This window comes from Microcebus murinus, chromosome 4, assembly GCF_040939455.1.
Source record: "Microcebus murinus isolate Inina chromosome 4, M.murinus_Inina_mat1.0, whole genome shotgun sequence".
Lineage (NCBI taxonomy): Eukaryota > Metazoa > Chordata > Mammalia > Primates > Cheirogaleidae > Microcebus > Microcebus murinus.
In genome coordinates, this window is record NC_134107.1 from 82,795,833 (window position 1) to 82,804,652 (window position 8,820).

The window sequence follows — 8,820 nt, forward strand, 5'->3', positions numbered from 1 at the left end:
AAGCAAAAATATCAGAAGTCAAAAATGCATTTAATACAGTTAACGTGCCAATCATAGCTTAGCCTAGCCTACCTTAAACGTGCTCAGAACATTTAAATTAACATTATTAGCCTACAGTTGGGTAAAATCATCTTACATAAAGCCTATTTTATAATAAAATGTTGCATATCTCATGTGATTTATTGAATACTGTACTAAAAGTGAAAAACAATGGTCATATGGATATTATGGAATGCATATTGCTTTTGCATCATTGTAAAGTTGAAAAATCTTAAGTTGAACCATCATAAGTCAGGGATTGTCTGTACAGATGACTGATCTCTACTTCTACCTTTGGTGATTGAATCTGTTCTGCAGCGGGTTCCAGATATTGTTTTCTCTTTTAAATTATATGTAAAAAAACAATAGTTAGAATACCATAATATACCCTCTATCCATATTTGACAGTTAAAATTTTGCCACGTTAATTGAACATTTTTAAACTGAAAATATTCTCAATTGAGATAACTGTAGCTTCAGATGCAATTTTATGAAATAATACAGAGACATCCCTTGAAAACTTTACCCAGTTTTCCTTAATGGTGACATTTTGCAAAACTGTACTATAACTGGAAAATGTATAATGACACCTACCAGTCTTACTCAGATTTTACCAGTTTTACTTGTATTCATTTATGTGTGTGTGTAAGTACTATACAATTTTATTACCTGTGTGCGTTTCTCTGTTCACTAGCACAATTGAGATAATCAACACTTCCAACACCACAAAGATACCTCATGTTGCCCTGTTATAACCATACCCACACCTCTCTTCTGCCTTCACTTCAGATTTTCTTAAAGAAAGCTTCTACTCCCAAACCATTTCCCTCCTTCCCTTTCTCAAAGTAATCAATATCCTGAAATAGGTGTGTATCCTTCTGCATATTTTATACTTTTACTACATATACAATATACTATATTGTTTTCTATTAACAATATACTATACTGTTTTCTATTTTTTTAAATTCACATAAATGCAAACACTCTATATAAAGCTTTAGCAAACTTACTCTTTTAATTCATTTTCTCAAATTTATCTACATTGATTCATATAGTCCTTGTTCATCCATTTTAACTGGATGGCTTTACCATATTTCTCCATCCTCTTATTGTTACACATTTTGGTTGTATGAACAATGCTGAAATGAATATCCTTGTACATGCCTTTCTGTGAATTGTTCTCTAGGCTTATACTTGTGGAACTCTTGGGTTGTAGGATATATTCAGCGTTACTAAATATTGACAGATTGCTCTTCAAAGTGATTGCACCAATTTATGCTCCCACCAGTGGTGTAAGAATTACCATTTCCCCACTTTCTAGACAACACTTAGGCATATGTCACATCTGTAACTTTTTTTTCAATCTGGTAAATGTGAATGTACTTATTATTTTAATTGCTTTGACTTTTTAAAGAGGTAGAGCATTATTTTGTCTATTTCCCTGAACATATGTATTAATTCTGGTGGGTAACTCCAGGGATGGGAACTACTGGTCTGCCCTCTACTTCTCTAGTTTGAAAAAGAGAGAGAAAGAGAGAAAAGAATAGATGAAAACAAAAGAATAAAAGACAGGGAAGTATGCTATCTCTTACAGTAAAAGCCGCATTAATTAACACTAAAAGTTACATTTAGTACCACATTTAGCAGTATGCCAACTGGTAAACTCTAGCAGCTTGTATACCTGATATCCTCTAATGGAACTCTTCACTCTCCTGACTTGGCACACATGTTACATTTTGTTGGCATAGGTTGGCTAAACTGGATTGAAATAAGGTTGAAACTTACCATTCCTGTTTATGTTTCTTTTCTCCCTCTCTCTCTCTGTCTCTCTTTCTCTCTGTCTTGTTTTTGTAAGGAGAAAAAAAAAAAAAAAAACCCACACTGGGCTTTAACAAACACTAAGAATCTATAAATTATTTTCTTTATCTTTTTTGTTATTAGAAAAGTGTGTGAGAGAAATAGTAAAGTGATACAACTGTATTAACTCCCCTAAAAAAAAAAAAAAAAAAAAAAGAAATAGTAAAGTGGAAACCCACTTATGATAATATAATTTAACTTTAATGCTACCAAATTTTTTTTATCAACTTGCACCCTTTATTCCCTTAACATATAGAATAAAACACTATGGTTATAAATACTTAATAAATATGAAATAAGTTTAAATATACCTCTGAAGTTGTGAGGGAACCAAGAGGAAGATATCAGAGTCAGATAATCCATAATGAAAGGCCTCCTTGAGAAGGGAATTGAGATGCATTTAAAAAGAAACAGCTATAGATTGGCTTAAAGGGGGAAACATTTCTAGGTAGAGAGAATTTACATGCTATGGTGTAAAGGTAGGAAATACATGTAGAATTACAAACTATCTTAAGTAAAGCAGCAGATTTGCTTAGAAGAGTGGATCATTCAGCTAATGTCTATTGGGTGCCAGGCACAATGCTAAGCTTGGGGACACAGTGGTGGACAAAATACATAATCACTGCTCTAAGAAACTTATAATCTAGTGACCAGAAAACATGGTAAAATATATAACATAATTGTAAATTATGATTTTTATAGGAAATAATAGTAGTAAGTCTAAAAAGACACTTTTGAGGTAACATTTAAATCAAGACTTAAGCATATGAATGTTCTCAAAAAATTATAAGCGTATGCAAAGGCCCCAAGATGGGAAGTTTGGTATGTTCTTAGGGACTGACAGTAGACATTTTAGATGGAATAAGTTGATGAGAAAGAGAGTGGCATGAATTAAAGTTAGAAAGGTAGACAGGCAGATCACACACCTCTTGTAAGCCAATGAAAGGAGTTTGAAATTTAATGTAAGTTCATTGGGAAACTACTATAAGATTTTAAGCAAGGGATTGTTGTACATTTTGAAAAGGTCACTGTGGCTATTATATGGTAAATGGATTCAAGAGAACATCTGAAAGTGCTGAAACTAGCACCATGGTCTGATGACAAATGAGAACAGGTTGGGCAAGGATGGTTTTGCTGAAGGTGGATTGTTATGAGCTGAAATATGTGACCCCCCAAATTCATATGTTGAAGTCCTAACCCCCAGTGCCATTAAATGGGACTGTATTTGGAGATAGGGCCTTTAAAAGATGTAAATAAGGTATAATAAAATGAAGTCCTATGGGTGGGCCCCAATTCAATCTGACTGGTATTCTTATAAGAGGTTAGGAGACAGACAGACACAGAGGGAAGATTACATGAAGAAACTGGAAGAAGACTGTTATGTACAAGCCAATGAAAGAAGGCTTAGAAGAAACCTATCCTGCTGACACCTTTATCCAGACTTCTAGCCTCCAGAACTGTGAGAAAATACATTTCTATTGTTTAAGCTACCAAGCCTGTGGTACTTTGTTATAACAGCTTTAACAAACTAATACACAGAAGAAAGTGGATGTATTCGTGATTTATTTTTGCACCTGAAACCAATGTTACTTGCTGATGTATTGAATTGGGAAAGTCAAGGAGACTCTCAGCTTCCTAGTTTTAGAACTTTCAGAACAGACCTACTTAAAATTATTTACCAAGAAACAATCTTGTGAAATAAAAGAGCAACAATTGATTGAAGGCTTTGAAACCCAGAAAGAAGGATGAGAATTAAATGAAAATTTGGGAGCTTTAAGAAAAGTCTAGGTGTCATGCAAATGTAAGTCATTGCTGTTAACTTCATCATAGTTATTGTTAGTGTATGATACAAAATAGCGATCTACTGCAGTTTTGAATGGGCAAGCAACAGTGAAATAACACTTGAGGGAAATGGATGTAGTTTCATAGAAGACTGATAGGAACAGGAAAGGCTAGATGGGGCCTAGGAGACCAGCCAGAAATTGGCTGCAGAAATTGAGGTGTGTGCTGAGAAGTGCTTGATGTCCCAGAGAAGGTGAGAGGGCCTGAAGATATTTCAGTAAAACACACACATATTTAAATACATATATACATTAGATAAGTAGGGGCCAGAAGTGAAAATGTGACCAAACCACTTGTCATTTTCTACATAGGCAATAATCCTACCTAACGTAATTTTCTTTTAAAAACCTTCTTGGAGCAGGGTGTGGTGGTGCATGCCTGTAGTCCCAGCTACTTAGGAGGCTGAGGCCGGGGAATTGCTTGAGCCCAGGAGTTAGAGGGCTGCAATGCACTGTGATGGCATCTGTGAATAGCCACCGCACTCCAGCCTGGGCCTCATCTATTAAAAAAAAAAAGCAATACCTTTTTGGGGTCAGGATTCATACCTAACACATATGCTTTGTATATAAACATAATAAATGTTTGCATATTGGGGAAGTAATCTCTCATATTTTACCTTTCTTAAAAGATAGTAGATAGTTTGGCGGGATATCTCCAGACCAGGAACTGGAAGTTCTGGCTCTGCCACTGAAGAGCTGTGTGGCTTTAGGCAAGTCATTTAAAACAGTGCTGTCCAAGAGAAATTTCTGTGATGAGGAGTCTGCTATCTATATCTATGCTATCTAATACCATAGCTACTACCCACATGTATGGCTATTAAGTAATCAAATGTGGCTAGTGTGACTAAAGAACTGAATTTTTTTTTTCTTGAGACAGTCTCACTCTGTTGCCCAGACTAGAGTGCCATGGCATCAGCCTAGCTCACAGCAACCTCCAACTCCTGGACTAAAGCAATCCTTCTGCCTCAGCCTCCCGAGTAGCTGGGACTACAGGCATGCGCCACCATGCCCAGCTAATTTTTTCTATATATATTTAGTTGGCAAATTAATTTCTTTCTATTTATAGTAGAGATGGGGTCTTGCTCTTGCTCAGGCTGGTTTTGAACTCCTGACCTTGAGCAATCCTCCTGCCTCGGCCTCCCAGAGTGCTAGGATTACAGGCGTGAGGCACTGCGCCCGGCCTAAGAACTAAATTTTTTGTTTAAGTGTGGCTGGTGGCTGTCATATGGGACATTGCAGGTTAACCTCACAAGACCTCAAGTTCTTCTGTAAAAGGAAAAAGTTGGGGTGAGTGATCTCCTTTGCCTTTTAGTTCTAAAATGCTGTTATTCTAATTTGGCACAAAGCATTCATTGTCATTTCATAAGAATTCAAACTTTGACTTCCTAAAACAAAATATATTTTTAAAGAATGTTATATGAACATGTACACTTTTTACATATAGAAAATCTCGACAAATTTAATCAATTGTGTATAAATAAATGATGCTTTGGACTGTCTATAGCATATATTGTGACATTAACAGCTGAAGAACATGGGGTACTTGGAGAGGATTCAGAGGGCTGCAAGATGATTAAAGAGCTGAGACTCAAGACTGAGTAAAGGTTAAGGGACTGAGATTGTTTAGAAAAAAAGTCTGAGGGAAGTTTGAATAATTCAAGTGTATGAAGGGTTTTAGATAGAAATGGTATCCAGCTATTATTCTCCACTTACTAGACATTAGGAACTTATTATAGGTTAAAGAAGAAATAAGTTAGGTATTAGGAGGCACTTCCAGAGAGTTTGGTATAGTAAATTCTCAAAAAAAAATTTAGTTTTCAACTTAATGGTTGTTAAGACATTTTTGTGCCACATGTCACATTAAAGATATGTGTTTGTCAAAACAGCAGTCACAGAATGTTAAAAACTACAAAACAAATTGCAATCGCTGCTTATGAGATCTTTTAAAATGGGATTGTCAGCTTTCAAGTAAGATTCAAAACATCAGTTTTTGAGATCTTTACAACATGAATATATTATCAATTAAATGGTTATTTTCAATTATCAACTAAATATTAATATATCTTATATATTAAGTATAGATATTTCTGGGATAAATGATGAGATTAAAGTATTTATCTAATTATAAAATGAAGGTATTTACTTTGATGCATGATGTTTACAAAGGATAGTATTTAATATTTATAGAACAAAACCAATGTAGAGTATAAATAGAGTAGTGGTTCTCAAATGTCAACATGCATCAGAAGCACCTAGAGGGCTTGTAAAAACCCAGATTGCTGTTTCCACCTCCAGAGTCCCTCATTTAGTTGGTCTGGGTTATGGCCTGGGAATTTACATTTCCAACAAGTTAGTGATGCTGATGCTGCTGGTTTGGGGCCCACACTTTGAGAACCATTGACAGAGAATAATATATTTAGCATTTCTAGAAGAAAAATTCCCATTTTTAGTATAATTTAGTAAAGAATAGTCAATAATGAGATCTAGTAGGCTCTGTTTTCAAGCCAGGATGTGGAAAGCACAAGCCTGAATTTGATAACATGTATTATGTACAGCTTTTGGAGGACCTACTTGGTATAGGCCCCATTCGATTCTGCGCTAAGCCTGAAGGGCCTCATACTCCAAAATTCTCCATTTATTGTTCACAATTATCTCTAGATTATTGTAGATGAATCCCTTTCAAGTAAGAGTCTATTTCATAGTTATTGATTAGCATCTAATGTAGAACATGCATAACAATTGACAAAGACTGTGAGCATAAACATTTTATATCGAGAATTCAGAGCATGAATTAGAATGAAGGAATAAGTCATTTTAGAACTATATTAATTCACAAGTACACAAAAAGTATCTTCTAAATGTAAAAGTGGAGGACTCTTAAATAATGTCTCTAAGTTGAATAATCAAGTTCTATCAGGTCAAGAAGAAATTTTTTCAGCAAGATGTTCCTTCTAGTTTCTCTTCATGCAATTGTACCAACTCAACTAAATTTCAGTCTCCTTAATCCACATAATGATAAATAATAAAAACTCATTCACACTTATTTTATTTGATCTTCATTAGTATCCTGTAAAATAGGAATTTTTATACCAATAACTACGAATGTCTAACACCTAGCCAGCACTCTATAAATGCTTTTACAAATGTTTCCTCTTAATTCATCCACTCAATGCCAGACATATAGTTAGCAAATGGGATGAAGACCCAGAAACAGAAGGGAATAAGCAGAAGTTCTGAGGCTGTTGAAGCCATGAGTGGACAAATCGTGAGGAGAGAGGGAAGCAGAGAGGATTCTCCAGTTTTAGCAGAAAGGAAGGCAGAGTTTCAGTAGTGGATCACTGTGATGGGGAAACACAAATAGAGAGTGATTGATTCTGAGGGATTATAAGGTTACCTCCAGTGTAATTAAAGTGACATTAAATCCTAAGCAAGACACATGTAGCTGGCCCTATGAGGCCTGACTACATTTCCTAGGACTGTTTCTTTCTCCCTTTCTTCCTATGAATTCTTAAGTTGAACTCTCATTAATTGAGGTAAACTATATCCCTTGCAGTATGAAAATCCCTAGAAAGCATATTATCCAGTAATTTTTTTCTAAACAACACTTTAAGGGAATGAAAGTTTTGTTTTTTGTTTTTTGTTTTTTGTCTCTTCACATTTTCAATCTAACTTTCCAAAGATCAACCTAGCTTTGTTTTTAATGTTTAATATTAAGACTATATATAATCCTACTTGCAAGCCAAGATGTGTGTGGGGGGGAAGACTATATAAACTTAAACCAGCACTGTTGGTCAAAAGAAATAAATCAAATTGACACTCCCTTATCTTTCTACATTCATAAATTTATTGCTAACCATTTTGAAATGCCTGAAATTAAACATAATATTCCTGATGGTGAATTTGAGCTCTGGAATCAGAAATGTAGGTTCAAGTTTGGCTCTATCATGTACTAGCAATGCAACTTCGGGCAAGTATTTCACCTCTCTGTGCCTCAGCTGCTTCATGCATAAGAGGTTGCTTTTTAATTTTAATTTTTAAAGAGTTGTGTAAGGATTAAATGAGATGCTCCATTTAAATTGATTTAAAACGATATAGTATCTGACACAATGTTAACTGTTATCAAAAGCATTTGAAGATTCAGGCAAATTCATTAGCATTTAGTAAATGTTGTGACACTTTGGAGGTATATGGTATAGAAATATCTGTCTGGTTTGTGGAGACTGAATTTTCAAAACTAGAATCATGGCAGCAAGGTAATTGTTTGAGATTCAACCCATCCCTCCACTTTTGAGCTCTGGGGTCTCTTCTTTTCTATGTTTCCTGAACACCTCTTATTTGTTAAGCATTGCTGTCATAAGGATATAGGGATGGGAGACACTGCTACGCAAGCACTCAGAGGGGTGTTAGGGACACAATATATAAACAATTGCAACAAACCATGGTCAACGGAAACAATGGCCAGATTCTAGGTGAAGCCCCTTGCCTACTGTGGGGTGGGGACTGCTGAGAAGGGAAGAGCCAAGCAGGGCTTTCTGTTAGAGCAGCAGTCCCCAACCTTTTTGGCACCAGGGACTGAGTTCACAGAACACAATTATTCCACAGAGGGTGGCAAGGTGGGTGGGTATGGCAAGCGATGGAGAGTGGCTATAAATACGGATGAAGGTTTGCTCACTCACCCACCGTTCACCTCCTGCTGTATGGCCTGGTTCTTAATAGACCATGGACCAGTACTGGTCTGCAGCCCAGGGATTGGGGACTGCAATGTTAGTGGTTAAGTCTTGGAGGCTGAGTATCAATGGAAACCAGGTCAAAAGTGGTTAAGGGAGTTCTAAGCAGCAGTAATAACATCTGCAGAAGCAAAAGGACGAGAGGGAAAATGGCTCACTCAAAGGAACCACAAGTGGTTCAGTGTACCTGGAGAACAGAACACATATAGGTGAGTGGCAAGAGATAATTTAAGGAGAGAAGCAAGGACTGGAATGATTAAAGGCCTTATGCGCCACACTAAGGGGTTTGAATTTGTCCTGAATTTTATCACACCACAATCAAACTTATATGTTGCAAAGATAACTCTGACATCAGA